General features: G+C 37.9%; 1 protein-coding gene across 5 annotated transcripts in view; it reads left to right on the top strand.

The window, feature by feature from the left end:
- The window catches only part of AKAP6 (A-kinase anchoring protein 6), a 571,209-nt gene that overhangs the window by 403,795 nt on the left and 153,672 nt on the right, over positions 1 to 13,742 (top strand). The window lies entirely within an intron of this gene.

Here is a 13,742-nt window from a genome sequence, read left to right as displayed (position 1 = left end):
TTAACATCCATCACCTTACATGGTTACAAACCTTTTTTCTTTGTGATAATAATGTTTAAGTTCTACACCTTTAGCAACCTTTCAAACAAACAGTACAGTATTGTTAACTATAGCTGTCATGTTTTACATTGAATTTCCAGGAGTTAATCTTTTAAAATGTTGATATCAAGCTTTCAGGTAACTGATGTGTAAGGCAAGGTTCTGAATGCTTTGGGAGTTTCCTTAACTCTTAAGAAGCTCATTATTTAGTTAGGAAAATAACACTTACACACCTGAGCAATAGATCCAGTTCAGGTGGCCAATAATACATGGAAGAATAGAGGCATAAGATTTGGAATTGGGGGGATGTTAATGCTGGCCCTTAAAGGACTTTTTGATTTTTTTCTAAGTGAGAGAATATTAGAGAAAGTCTTTAATGGAGGAGAAATGCTTGCAAAGACTTGGAAGGAGGAAACTTCTGGTTAGAAGCCAGTGATGAATAGACAAATGGCCTGGAGAAAAAGATTGTGTAGAGGAGAATGGGAAATAAGATTGAAAACAGGAGATTAGGATTAGAATGGGGAAAACTTTTTTTTTTTTTTTGCCAGAGTCCCTTGGACTGCAAAGAGATCAAACAAGTCAATTCTAAAGGAAATCAATCCTGAATATTCACTGGAAGGACTGACGCTGAAGCTGAAGCTTCAATACTTTGGCTACCTGATGTGAAGAGCTGACTCATTGGAAAAGATCCTGATGCTGGGAAAGATTGAGGGCAGAATGAGAAGGGGACAACAGAGGATGAGGTGGCTGGATGGCATCACTGGCTCAATGGACATGAGTTTGAGCAAGTCCTGGGAAATGGTGAAGGACAGGGAAGCCTGGTGTGCTGCAGTCCATGGAGTCTCAAAGAGTTGGACATGACTGAGCAACTGAACAATAACAGCAATCTTTTTGTCTTTCAGTTTTTGGAATGGAAACTGAAAGGTCAGTTTTCTCTCTAATCCCAAAGAAGGGCAATGCCAAAGAATGTTGGAACTACTGCACAAATGCACTCATCTCGCATGCTAGCAAGGTAACGCTCAGAATCCTTCAAGCTAGGCTTCAACAGTATGTAAACCGAGAACTTTCAGATGTAAAACCTGGATTTAGAAGAGGCAGAGGAACCAAGACCAAATTGCCAACATCCATTGGATCATAGAAAAAGAAAGAGAATTCCAGAAAAACATCTACTTCTGCTTCATTGACTACGCTAAAGCCTTTGACTGTGTGGATCACAACAATCTGTGGAAATTCTTAAACAGATGGGAATACCAGGCCACCTTACCTGCCTCCTGCAAAACCTGTATGTAGGTCAAGAAGCAACAGTTAAACCAGACATGGAACAATGGACTGGTTCAAAATTGGGAAAGTAGTACAACAAGGCTGTATACTGTCACCTTGCTTATTTAACTTACATGCAGAGTACATCATATGAAATGCTGGGCTGAATGAAGAACAAGATAGAATCAACATTGCCGGGAGAAGTACCAATAACCTCAGATATGCAGATGACACCACCCTAATGACAGAAAGCGAAGAGAAATTAAAGAGCCTCTTGATGAAGGTGAAAGAGGAAAGTAAAAAAGCTGGCGTAAAACTCAACATTCAAAAAAACCAAGATCATGGCATCCAGTCCTATCACTTTATGGTAAATAGGTGGGGACACAATGGAGACAGTGACAGGCTTTCTTTTCTTGGGCTCCAAAATCACTGCAGTTGGTGACTGCAGCCATGAAATTAAAAGACACTTGCTCCTTGGAAGAAAAACTATGACCAACCTAGACAGCATGTTAAAAAGGGGAGACATTGCTGACAAAGGTCCATCTAGTCAAAGCTATGGTTTTTCCAGTAGTCAAGTATGAATATGAGAGCTGGACAATAAAAAAGGCTGAGCGCCGAAGAATTGATGCCTTCTAACTGTGGTGCTGGAGAAGACTCTTAAGAGTCCCTTGGACAGCAGGGAGATCAAACTAGTCAATCCTAAAGGAAATCAACCCTGAATATTCATTGAAAGGACTGATGTTGAAGCTGCAATACTTGGCCACCTGATGGGAAGAGCCAATTCATTGGAAAAGACCCTGATGGTGGGAAAGATTGAGGGCAGGAGAAGAAGGGACAACAGAGGATGAGATGGTTGGATGGCATCACCGACTCACTGGACATGGCTTTGAGCAAACTCTTGGAAATAGTGAAGGACAGGGAAGCATAGCATGCTGCAGTCCAGGGAGTTGCAAAGAGTTGCACAAGACTGAGCAACCGAACAAGAACAACAACAACCTTTTTGTGTAGAAGAGTAAGTTGGACTATATTTACCCAGATTTATGATGATCATGTCATGCAGGATATAATCAGAGATCTAAAGAAAATCAATGTGTGTTAAATCTATCTCTTTAAAGATTAATCTATCTATTTCAAAATAAACCTCTTTTTGTTGCTTCTGTGAAATTAATCAGAAGTTGGTGGATATGAAACATGATAAAGATTCAGCCATCTTTTGGTGAATTGAACATAATAAAAGTAGAGCACTCTACTAGTGGAGCTGAGTTTGATTTTTTTCCTAAAGAAATGTATTTGAAAACTCCATGCTTAAAATGCATTTATGAAGCAATATCTATAGCAGAGATGATTATAAAAATATATTCAAAGTGAACATAAATATTTCTATTTTTATGTGACTTTTATTATCTTCCCATCAAATTTTAATTGTCAAAAGTGACTATTTTAATAAATCTTTCTCCCCTAAAAACTTTTTTCTTCCTCATTAATCTATATGAAAGTTATGCAACTGGGTATGGATTATTTTGCTTATTTTCAGGACCATCTTCTGTAATATGATAAGTAGGGTACTGTAGTTTCTCTCAGAGTTCTCAGATTTACTTTGAGTAAGCATTGCTTAGATGTGCTGGTTAAGCATGACCCACTCTCCAGAAACTAAGATTCATTTCTTCCTAACCGGGCCTCAGAATCTGCATTTTAGTGAATCCACGGGCTGATTTTGAAACTGGTGGTTTCATTACTTCAGAGTGAAGAGGAATCAATTTAGTGGAGAGTGAATTCCCACTATTAGGCCTTTGTCTTAATTTATATGCAGTTAAACAAGTGGCTCATTGATGCAATGGGTCTACACTTGAATAACTGGAGGAATTCTCTACAAAAGTCTTCAGAACTTAAACCAGGAGGGGAACTTTATCTGGCGGACTTCTCTATGAAAGTCCTTGGAACTTAAATTTGTCACACATTTCTAAATCAGGGTTCTATGCTTCTGTCTCTCCTGCTTCTATCTTTTGCACGAAAGCCCAAGTGAATTTAATGGGCAGAGCATAGGTAATACTGATAATGGCCAACCTACATAAGGAAGTGGGGTTCCCTGGTGGCTCAGACAGTAAAGAAGCAGCCTGCAATGCAGGAGGAACAGATTCGATCCCTGAGTTGGGAAGATCCCCTGGAGAAGGGAATCGCTAACCACTCCAGTATTCTTGCTTGAAGAATTCCATGGACAGAGGAGCCTGATGGGCTACAGTCCATGAGGTCTCAGAGAGTTAGACTTGACTGAGTGACTAAAACTTTCTTCCAAGCTTAATATAAGGAATTTTTCATAATAATATCTCCAGAATAGAGGAAGAATTTGATAGACTTTTCAAGTTCATTTAAACAGAATGGAGAGGTGTCCTTGCACCTGTTTCCAGGGCCCTGCCCTCAGCAGTGATCCAGGAAGGAGGCCTGTCTCCCGCATGGTCTCCTGGTAGCCCAGGTCCTGATTTGCTATAGGAGGGAGGGCCAAGGAATTCACTGTAACAGCTGGAAAAACAACTTTGTAGAAGGAAAGGAAGCCTTCACTGCCCAACTTGTCAGCTGAAAAGGAGCTCAGAGAGTGAAGGGTGAAAATACAGGCTCCTGCTAACCCTGTGGTAGGCCGTGGTGAAGTGGTCAATGGTGGGAACAGACCCAGCCTTCTTTGATGTCACTGGGAATGAGCAGTATTAGTAACTGCTTAAGACAGCAAATGAGCCTACAAATCTAATATCACGCCCACTGCTCTTTTTCTCTCACTGTACCAACATTTATCACAATGGCTGTGCTTTCTGACATTTTCAGTTTTGGATGTGAACATAAGTTCAAGATGGACACTTTTTGTCATGGTCACTTGGGTTTCTCTTTGTCTAAAATACTGCCTTACATATTGTAGGAGATCAGTGGGGACTTCGTTGTTTTAATTTTGTGCAATATTGTGAATGTTTTTTTGTAATTTTTAATTAGGATATGTTTGCTTTTTCTATAAATGTGAGTTTTAAAAGGCTTGTGATGTTTTTTACTGTAATTTTAGTACATCTTGGGACAAAAGAATACAATGGTATGCCACATCGGTACCATTTATTCCATATAAAGATGAAGCTTTTTTCATTAAAATGATAAAAAATAGGTAATATGGAATATTAATAGAACTTAAAAATTGGCACATCTTGATTGATCATAGTAAAGAAATAACATGAAAGTCAATTTTGTGTTTTATAAAAATAGGTAATTATTGGTAGCTCAGTACATAGTAAGTCTACAGTAAAGAACTATTCCAGTGCCTATGGATCTTTAAGATAAAACAAGGCAACATAGGTTGTTTTAAAAATGAAAGTTTTGCTAGTTTGGAACCTTAGGTACTAAATGACATTGAAAGTACTATTTTCTTTGGTCCCTTGAAAGGATAAGAAGAGGTTAGGAGGTAGATAGTCACATTGTTAACTCTATTATAGTCATTTGTTTATTTCTTATAAAGAAGATAGCAGTCTTTGGGGATTCATTTAAGTCAAAGCCTTCTGCCCTCCAAATGATCACTGAAAGATTATAATATAATTCATATTTAAAATGTGAAAGCTTGGCTCTATATTTTGTAAAGAACATTCTTTTGCATTTTGATAGAGTTATCACTCATATTGTGTATATCTTCCTGTTTAATATTTCAAATTTGGTGTGTACTTCAAAAGTGATCGTTGTTTTGTGATTTACAACCTTGGAGAAAAATAACATAGTAGTCATAACTTTGTAGTTTTTGTGATGCATGAAGATCAGATTTTTTAATGTTGGTTAATGCTTTGCTAATTAAAGTGTGCATGTTAATTAAAGCAGAGGCTAATGTTAATTACCTATATTAATGGAATCTCATGTAGCACCTGCCTGAAGCAATGGGTTCAATTTTCAAAATATCTCAATTAAGGCTGAAACTTTTGATTTGCATCTAGTAGGGTTTCAATTAACTGCATTGAAAACTTAAATAACACTCTTAGGGGTGCAAAATATCAGTGATTATATGAAGTGCAGTAGAGTTTGGTCGGTTCATTTCTAAAGGCTCTTTTCAGCCTAGCTGTATTTATTTCTTATCTGCTGGTCAAAATTCTGTTCATCCACTAGGACTCAGTGAAAATACCATTTGTTACATGTATTTTCAATGTATTATTAGCTCCTTTTTGTTTTTACTTCTTTTATGCCACTCTGCCTTGCTTTATAATTACCTGTTACAATCTGTGTCTTTTGCTAACTAAAAGCTCCTTGCAGGCCTTATTGCCCTCCTTTACAAGGCCCTAGATGATAGGATGTTTTCTAAGTTGAAGACACTCTTAAGTGTTTACAAAACAGCTAAATACATTTATTGACTGAGGCAGAAATGAGTGGATTTTTAACTTTCAGCACAAGACAATTGCACTGTTGCTACATTTATAACTCCTTCAAGTTAAGCATAAAGTTGGTATTTGGGATCTTATTGCTTTGTCAAATAAAAGATGGATGCTGTTTGTTAATTTCAGTTAAATATGAGCTGAAATGGGAAGACGCTGCTTGTTCAATGTAAAATAGTGTTATGAGATCAGAGGACTTCCCTGGTTGCTCAGCAATAAAGAACCCGCCTGCCAATGCAGGAGACCTGGGTTTGATCCCTAGGTCGGGAAGATCCCCTGAAGAAGGAAATGGCAACCCACTCCAGTATTCTTGCCTGGAAAATCCCATGGACAGAAGAGCCTGGTGGGCTACAGTCCATGGGATCACAAAAGAGTCAGACATGACTTAGCGCCTAATTAACAACAGTGAGATGAGAGAACTTGTGTTTATGCTGGCAGGGATGATGTGAACACTCTTTTTCAGTCTCAGGTTTATAATCTGATGATTTTGCATACAGATCCGGCTTGTGACCCCACAAGCACAAATACTTTAAGTAAACTATTTGTTGAAGAGCGCCATAGTGGGCTTGCTTTATCTTGGAAGATAACATGTTATGTGGTGGGCCCAAATTTTAAATTAATGAATTCAAAATATAGATAGATGCCTGTATACAGGTACATTGTAATTAGTATGCATGTCATTTTTCTGGAACTTGCTGTTGTGTTTGCTGAAGTCCCAATAACAACCATTCCCATTGGGTTTGGGAAAGCATTATGAGCTAATGGTGCTAACCTTTTTGACATCTAGTATAATTGTGGTTTCAGAAAAATAGTTTCCATTACTCTACATAATTGAAGGGAGTGGTAATCTCAATAAATATACACAAATAGATCCCACACTGATTTACAGACTCCGGAAATAAGCACCAGTTACCGCTGTTCCTTGGCAGACTTTCACTCTAACTGACTGTGGATCTCAGAGGACCAGGATTTGTCTTCATTCAGCTGTAGAGAATATCAAATGAACACAAGATTTCCATGTGTGAAGTATTGGTATAACCAGCAAGGTGACAAAAAGGCACATAACTCCTTACTGTCCTGCTGTGCTTGGCATACTGATTAAAAAATATTTTAAGATAAAAAGTAATAGTACTGTTTAGGCAAGATGTCAGTTGTCATTTAGGTGGCAGGACATATGATTGCTGGAAATGAGATGTGATTGTGCCCGTTAATGAAGAGTGATATACAGGTGTAGAGGTGTAGAGGTGAAGTGATATGACACCATCACTTCATGTCATAATTGGCTCAATGTTGGTTGGTTAGTTATTAGGTAGAATAAATGCAACAGTTATTTGGAGAAATGTGACAAACATGCAGATCAGATTTTTCAGAATGAGGCAATGGGCCAGGTCTTTACAAGTCTGAGAGCAAAGTCACTAAAGCATCCATTCTCCATTGGGGCACCATTAAGGTGGCAGATGGCAGAGCATTAGCAGAAAGACATTGGGAACAGCTGGAAAACATCTGGTAGGAAGTGACAACCTAAAGGGTATACTGGGCTTTTCCTAATTGTGAGGCGATTGCTCAAAAAGCCTGGAAAGAAACGTCAATGTTTTGGTGGTGGGAAGAAGGAGTTGGCTGGAATACTACATTCCAGCTCAGAGATTTGAGAGAATTCTGAAAATAAGTGATTTTAGAGTCTGGTGAAAAGATTACAGGGGAAAAAAAAGATTATAGAAAATTAACTTGCTTTTTCTCAAGTGCTAAATAAGAACACACTTCTTAAAGATGTCAGTAAGGCTTACATGGACCTGGAATCCACTTTAAGAAGATAGTTGATTCATCACCACCTTGTGAATAATATTTAAAACATATGATTTTGAGGGTATATGGAAAGGTTATGTGTTCACAGAGAATATGGAAACACTAATTAAACTGGAGTGAGGAAGGTGGACTATTTAATGACTCAAGTCACTATTCCTCTTTCTTAATTTACTATCTCGTGATTTTTCTAGAACCTACATGAAATATAAAAAGGCTTTTGGGCTATTTCTGTCACTGTATTTCTTCTTTTTTTTCTTCACTCTAGCCTTTTGTCCTTGACTGTGTTTCAGTGCTTATTCTCCCACTTTCTCACAAGGATCACCTGCCTTTTCATAATCTCTAGCTTTCAAGACTCACCACAGAGAGTAACGTTTCATTTGGGGAACATAGTATTTTCTAAAGAACAGGCACAGTGAGGACCACATGTCCTAGGGGGCTGATAGGTAGAATTAGGAGGAGGCAAAGGCCACTTCTGCCTGCTATAAGACTGGGACAGATTGTCTCACAGGTTACCAGGTGAGTCCTTAGTTGCTCCATGATGCTGGTATTGGAATGTGCAAGCCTCCATGTGTTGGGATGGAAACAAGAGTCTGAGTAGGTGCCAGGGGATCTGTGACCAGCGAGAAACAAGAGATCAGAAGGGAATAGGGATAATGCCTCCATAAAGGAGTAACAGGGAGACAAGATAAATGTAGGAAAGTCAAGAGCTCAACATGCACTGTAAGCCTGGCCCTAAATTTCTAATTTATCCCAGGACCCCTATGAATCCCACATATCAATATATCATAAGGATAACAGGTTGTTACTGGTTGGGGATCAGTAATCAGAATTGGCAAGAAAAAGATCCCTGCAGTGAGGCCAGGTTGCTCACCATATGCAGGGTGTGTGAAGGGAAGGAGTGATGAGGTGGCTGAATGGGGAGCTGTACAGGTAGTCATTGTACGGACACTGCGGTGGTGCACAGCCGCTAAGGTTGCATAATAGGTATCATTGCTGGAGGTAAAGGAGCAGAGAGTTTTGATTGAGTCCAGGAGTCACAGGACAAGGTACACTGAGCCTAGCAGAAAGTGACTGATGGGCAAACCTTACCCAGGGATTTTGTGCCACTCCACATCTGTTTTAGTTGCCTTTTCTGAGACTGGTTAGGGATTGAAAATCACGGTTTCAGAACTGCTGGCTTGAGAGGATACTTGGGATGGTTATTTAAAGACACACTAGACTTGGAGCCAGAAGCCCCTGGCTCTTCCTCTTGTTAGAGCTTTGATTTTGGACCAACTCATTTATTTGATCTCTGGTCTCTGCATCTGTTCAGTGGGGATAGTAATACCTGATCTACCTGAGCATGGCACAAGATTGTTATAATTGTCAAATGAAGAAATGTATGTGTAATCACATAATTGTGAAAGTATAAATGTAATTTATTATCAGAGTATCAATATCCTGTTAGCAAGTGATTCCTGATCGAGTGCAACATTGTTCTCAATGATGATTTGAGCATTTGTCTAGGTACCCAGTGAATAGTGAACTGATACAGGTGAGAGATAGTAAATCCAGGTTTTTACCACATGTAATAAACCTGTTAATTTGTATACTGGCTCAAGTAACAGGACAAAATCAATACTTGTTCCATAGGAGAATATATTATTTGAGATGGAACTATAAAAAATGAATAATTATATACAATATAAAACTTTATATTTATTTTTAAATATCCAATAAATAGTAGAAAGTTTCATTATGGATATGGTATTCTGACTAAAAGTAAAATGTTTATCATTAGAAAAATATAGTTCTCTCTTAGTGCTGGTTCTCAGACTTCAAAGTAGCATATTGAAGATAGCAGTGCATTTAATGCTAGTATAAAATGATTTTGTTCCTCACTGTCATCTTTTATTTCAACATGCTTCTATTTCAGAACCCCACAAAAATATTTGAAAACCATATATATAATGAGATTGTTAATATTTTAAATCTATAAAGAATTTATACAACTCAATAGCAAAAAAAAAAAGAAAAACAAACCACAAATAACACAATTAAAAATTGGGCAAAGGACCTGACAGACACTTTCCCAAAGATGACATATGAAAGGCCAACAGGCACAAGAAAAGATGGTGAACATCACTAGTCATTTACTAGAGAAATGCATATTAAAACCACAATGAGATACTACCTCATGCCTGTTAGAATGGCCATTATCAGAAAGACAGGATAAGAAGTGCTGGCGTGGGTGCAGAGAAAAGGGAGCTCTTGTGTACTATTGGTGAAATTGTAAATTGGTACAGCCACTAGGTAAAACAGTATGGAGGAGCCTCAAAAAATCAAATATAAAACTATCATATGATCTAGCAATTCCATTTCTGGGAATATGTCCAGAGGAAATGAAAACAGTAACTTGAAAAGGTATCTGCACCCCTATATTCATAGCAACATAATTTGCAATAGTCAAAACATGGAAAACAACCTAAGTGTCTATTAACAGATGAATGAATAGAGAAGTTCTACAAAATAAAGTACTATTCAGCCATAAAAATGAGGAGATTCTATTATCTGTGACAAAATGGATAGACATTAAAGACATTGTGCTAGGTGAAATATATCAGAGAGAGAAAAACAAATACTATATGATCTTGCATGTGTAATCTAAAGAAAACAACTCAAAAAAATAATCAGATATGTGGTGCCAGAGGCAAAAGGTGCAGGAGGGGGATTGGAGGAAGGTGGTTAATAAAAGGTACAAATTTTCAGTCTTAAATAAGAGCCAGGGCTGTAATGTACAACATGACAACTATGATTAATACTACCGTATGATATATAGGAAAGTCGTTAAGAGAAGGACTCCTGAGAGTTCTCATCACAAGGAAAATTTTTTTCTTTTTTCTTTTCTTCTTTCTTTCATTTCTATTGTATCTATATAAGATGATAAATGTTGACTGAAATTGAGATAATCGTTCCACAGAATGTATGTAAAGCAAACCATCATGTTATACTCCTTAAACTTATACTTTAATGAAAGTCAATTATTTCTCAATAAAACTGGGGAAAAACTCCACTCAAAATGAAGTCCCAGAAGCCCTTAAATACCAATTTGAAGAAACAGGTGAATCATTATGCAAAATGTTTTATGTTCTAGATTTGTCTGATTGCTTCCTCATGGTGTCTTGTAGATTTTTCCTCTACTCCCTATTTCCTATAACCTATAAATTTGGTCCAGAGGCTTCCTTGGATTCAGGTTAAATGTTTTTGGTATGCATACTTCATATGGCATCTCATCAAGTTGTGTTGTCCACTCTTTGTGATGCCAAATTGGTGGCAGCCAAATATCTTCTTTGTAGAGATGAAAGTTTCCTTATAATTAGTAGTAATCCGTAGGACAGTGCCTTGACATCATGTAAATATTTAGTTCTCCTTCAAAGCTTTGTTTAATGGTTTTAGAATCCATTGATGATTCTTGCTGGAATCAATGATTTCCTTGAGGATTTGTGAAATGGTAGTTTTCTATTTCTTCCACATTTTTAACTGGCATTTTTTTCCTATCGAGCTTCCTCATATCAACCTAAGATAAACAACAGTTTCTCTTTTAAGAAGCAAGTGAAATGCCTAATTTTTTTCTTTTTACTTACCAACTTTGGGATACTAGTCATCTTAATTAGTGATACTTCTTTTCCTCTCTTTTGAGTATAATTATATGTTGATTGTTTTTTACTTACGAATCTTCTTTTTTGATGTTCAGATTGTCTAAAATTTGCCAAAAGGGAGCCTTCTCATGATGGCTTTTGTGTTGTTTGGATATTCCTATTAGTCAATGGATGCTTCTTTGCTTTCTGGTAGAAAAAGATGTCCCAGGCTTACTTTATTCTTTTCCTACCCCAAACTTTTAAATAATTTTTAAAATAATCAGCTCTTTCCATATAGAAACTTCAGCAGACCATCTCTCTGACTCATTCATTCATTTAGCAAGTATTTGTTGACTGTCTACTGTGTGTCAGGACCCTGCAATATCAAAATAAGTTGGTTCATATCCTATTGTTGGAGAACTTTAAATCTGATAGGCTAGAGCAATCAAGAATACCTATAAGATGGGAAGAGATGCATATTTTATAATATAGGTGTAAATTGTGAGTCCAGGAATTCAGGTGTGGTGAGTGGTTATTGAGCATGGAGGAATGTATTGGGCATGGAGCTTCAGAAATGGAGAAGTGATTAGGAAACAGAGATGGAAAGGCTATACACCTGGGAGGACATGGTTTAGTCTGAAGTGAATATCAGTGGTGTTTGCTATTTGTCAGAAAACGAAGTTAAAGAGGATATAGGGGAAGGTGGACTGGGATCCAGTCATGAGTGGTGTTTAAATATTGTGCTAAGACATTTGAATTTTATTCTAAAGAAAATGGCAACCACTGAAAGACCTTTGTTCATTGTTGTTATTATTTAATTTTTAAATCAGAGCAGTGATGTAACTGAAGATATGCTACATTAATCCTCGTGTGTGTGTGTGTGTGTGTGTGTGTGTGTGTGTTAGTCACTTGGTTGTGTCCAATTCTTTGTGACCTCATGAACTGTAGCTCGCCAGGCTCCTCTGTCCATGAGATTCTCCAGGAGTGGGGTTGCCATTTCCTTCTCCAGGGGATCTTCCCGACCCAGGATTGAACCCAGGTCTCCTGCATTGCAGGCAGATTGTTTACTGTCTGAACCTCCAGGGAAGCCCATTAATCCTCATAGATAGGTCTGTTCACATGTGAGCCATCATAAGGAGAAATGTAACCACATTGCCAGTAGGTTATTTGTTGAACAAGTTGAACAAGTTGTCTGACTCAAATGTGAGGGGTCTAGCTAATCCTGTGATTTGTGTCTTATGTGCAATAGCAGATGACCAAAATGTTTTGTTACTTCATGGTGAGGGTTGGTTCAATTGCTCATAACTACAAAAAGCTCTGGGCTTCTCTGGTGGCTCATTGGTAAAGAATCTGCCTGTCAATACAGGGGACGTGGATTTGATCCCTGTGACAGAAGATCCCCTTGGAGAAGGAAATGGCAACCTACTTCAGTATTCTTGCCTGGGCAATGCCGTGGACAGAGGAGCCTGGAGGGCTACAGTTCATGGGGTTGCAAAGAGTTGGACACGACCTAGCAACTCAGGATGCACACATGCGTGAGAAGCTCTTTGAAGCCCAGATATCTTTCTCCCCAACACAGAACTCCTTCCTTCTTGGTTCTTTCTCCAAAATTTGATTGAGTTATATCTCCAGATATTAACTTATGTAGTCAACTTCAATTATGTAAGGTATAGCAATAAGTAAAATGACGTGAACAACCAAAATGCTGCTGAAAATTAAAACTGAAACGAGACTTCCTATGCTCTTACTTTGAGGCTACTTTTGTTTTTATACTTATTACAACTTGCCTTGTCTAGTTTCCCAGCTTAATTTAACATATCATGTAAAAGATGAAATGAACTAGATGCTGTCACATCAAGGACAGCAAGGAATAACTCTTCTAACCTGCATATGGCAGAAGGCATAAGTTGTTAAGTCAGAAACAATAACTCCAAAATCACTGTGCTTAAGCTATTCTATGTGAAGAAAATAGCTCCAACAGTACCTACAAGTATAACCACATCATAATTGGTGTTTCTATCTCGACAGTCATACACAGAACTGATTCTGTTTAAGGATGTGAAATATCTCAGACTTCCATTCTAAATGGAAGAAATGAAGCTCAAAGAAAAATATTCTGGGACTTGAAGAGGTAAATTGCCCCATCCCTCTCCCCTTTGATAATTGACAGCCTGAGATAAGTTTTGGAGTCTCTCTGAACTCATCTGAAGGAGATTCCCATGTATTAATCATTTTTATTCTCTTTGGTTCCTTGTGACGTGAACTTTCCCACCCTGTTGTATGTTGTTCAGCTGCATTTCCTAGCTGTCACTTTGAGAATCCTGCTTCTACCATGGCTTGGCATGTAATATATTTTCTCCATGTCTTAGCTCAACTAATTATTTTATCTCCAGGGTTAAAGCATCATACAGACCAGCTAAAATTAAGCATCAACACTTTAAATTAAAATGTATAACATAGAAGCTTAATTGCCACCAGGAGTTTTCTTGTTTGCAATTCTTAGACAATCTCAGTCTATTTTAAACTGAAGGGATCTCAGGAGACTTTGGTCAAAGCAGCCCTTTAAAGGGAGTTGATCCTGTTACAGCTCTGGGAGTCTGTGAATGCCACCCTTTACACCTTAGCACTCCATTTGGCAACC

This window comes from Giraffa tippelskirchi, chromosome 12, assembly GCF_054371585.1.
Source record: "Giraffa tippelskirchi isolate mGirTip1 chromosome 12, T2T-mGirTip1v1.2.pri, whole genome shotgun sequence".
In the NCBI taxonomy this organism is placed as follows: domain Eukaryota; kingdom Metazoa; phylum Chordata; class Mammalia; order Artiodactyla; family Giraffidae; genus Giraffa; species Giraffa tippelskirchi.
The sequence above is the reverse complement of the archived record's forward strand: the minus strand, read 5'-3'. Positions and strand labels throughout refer to the sequence as shown.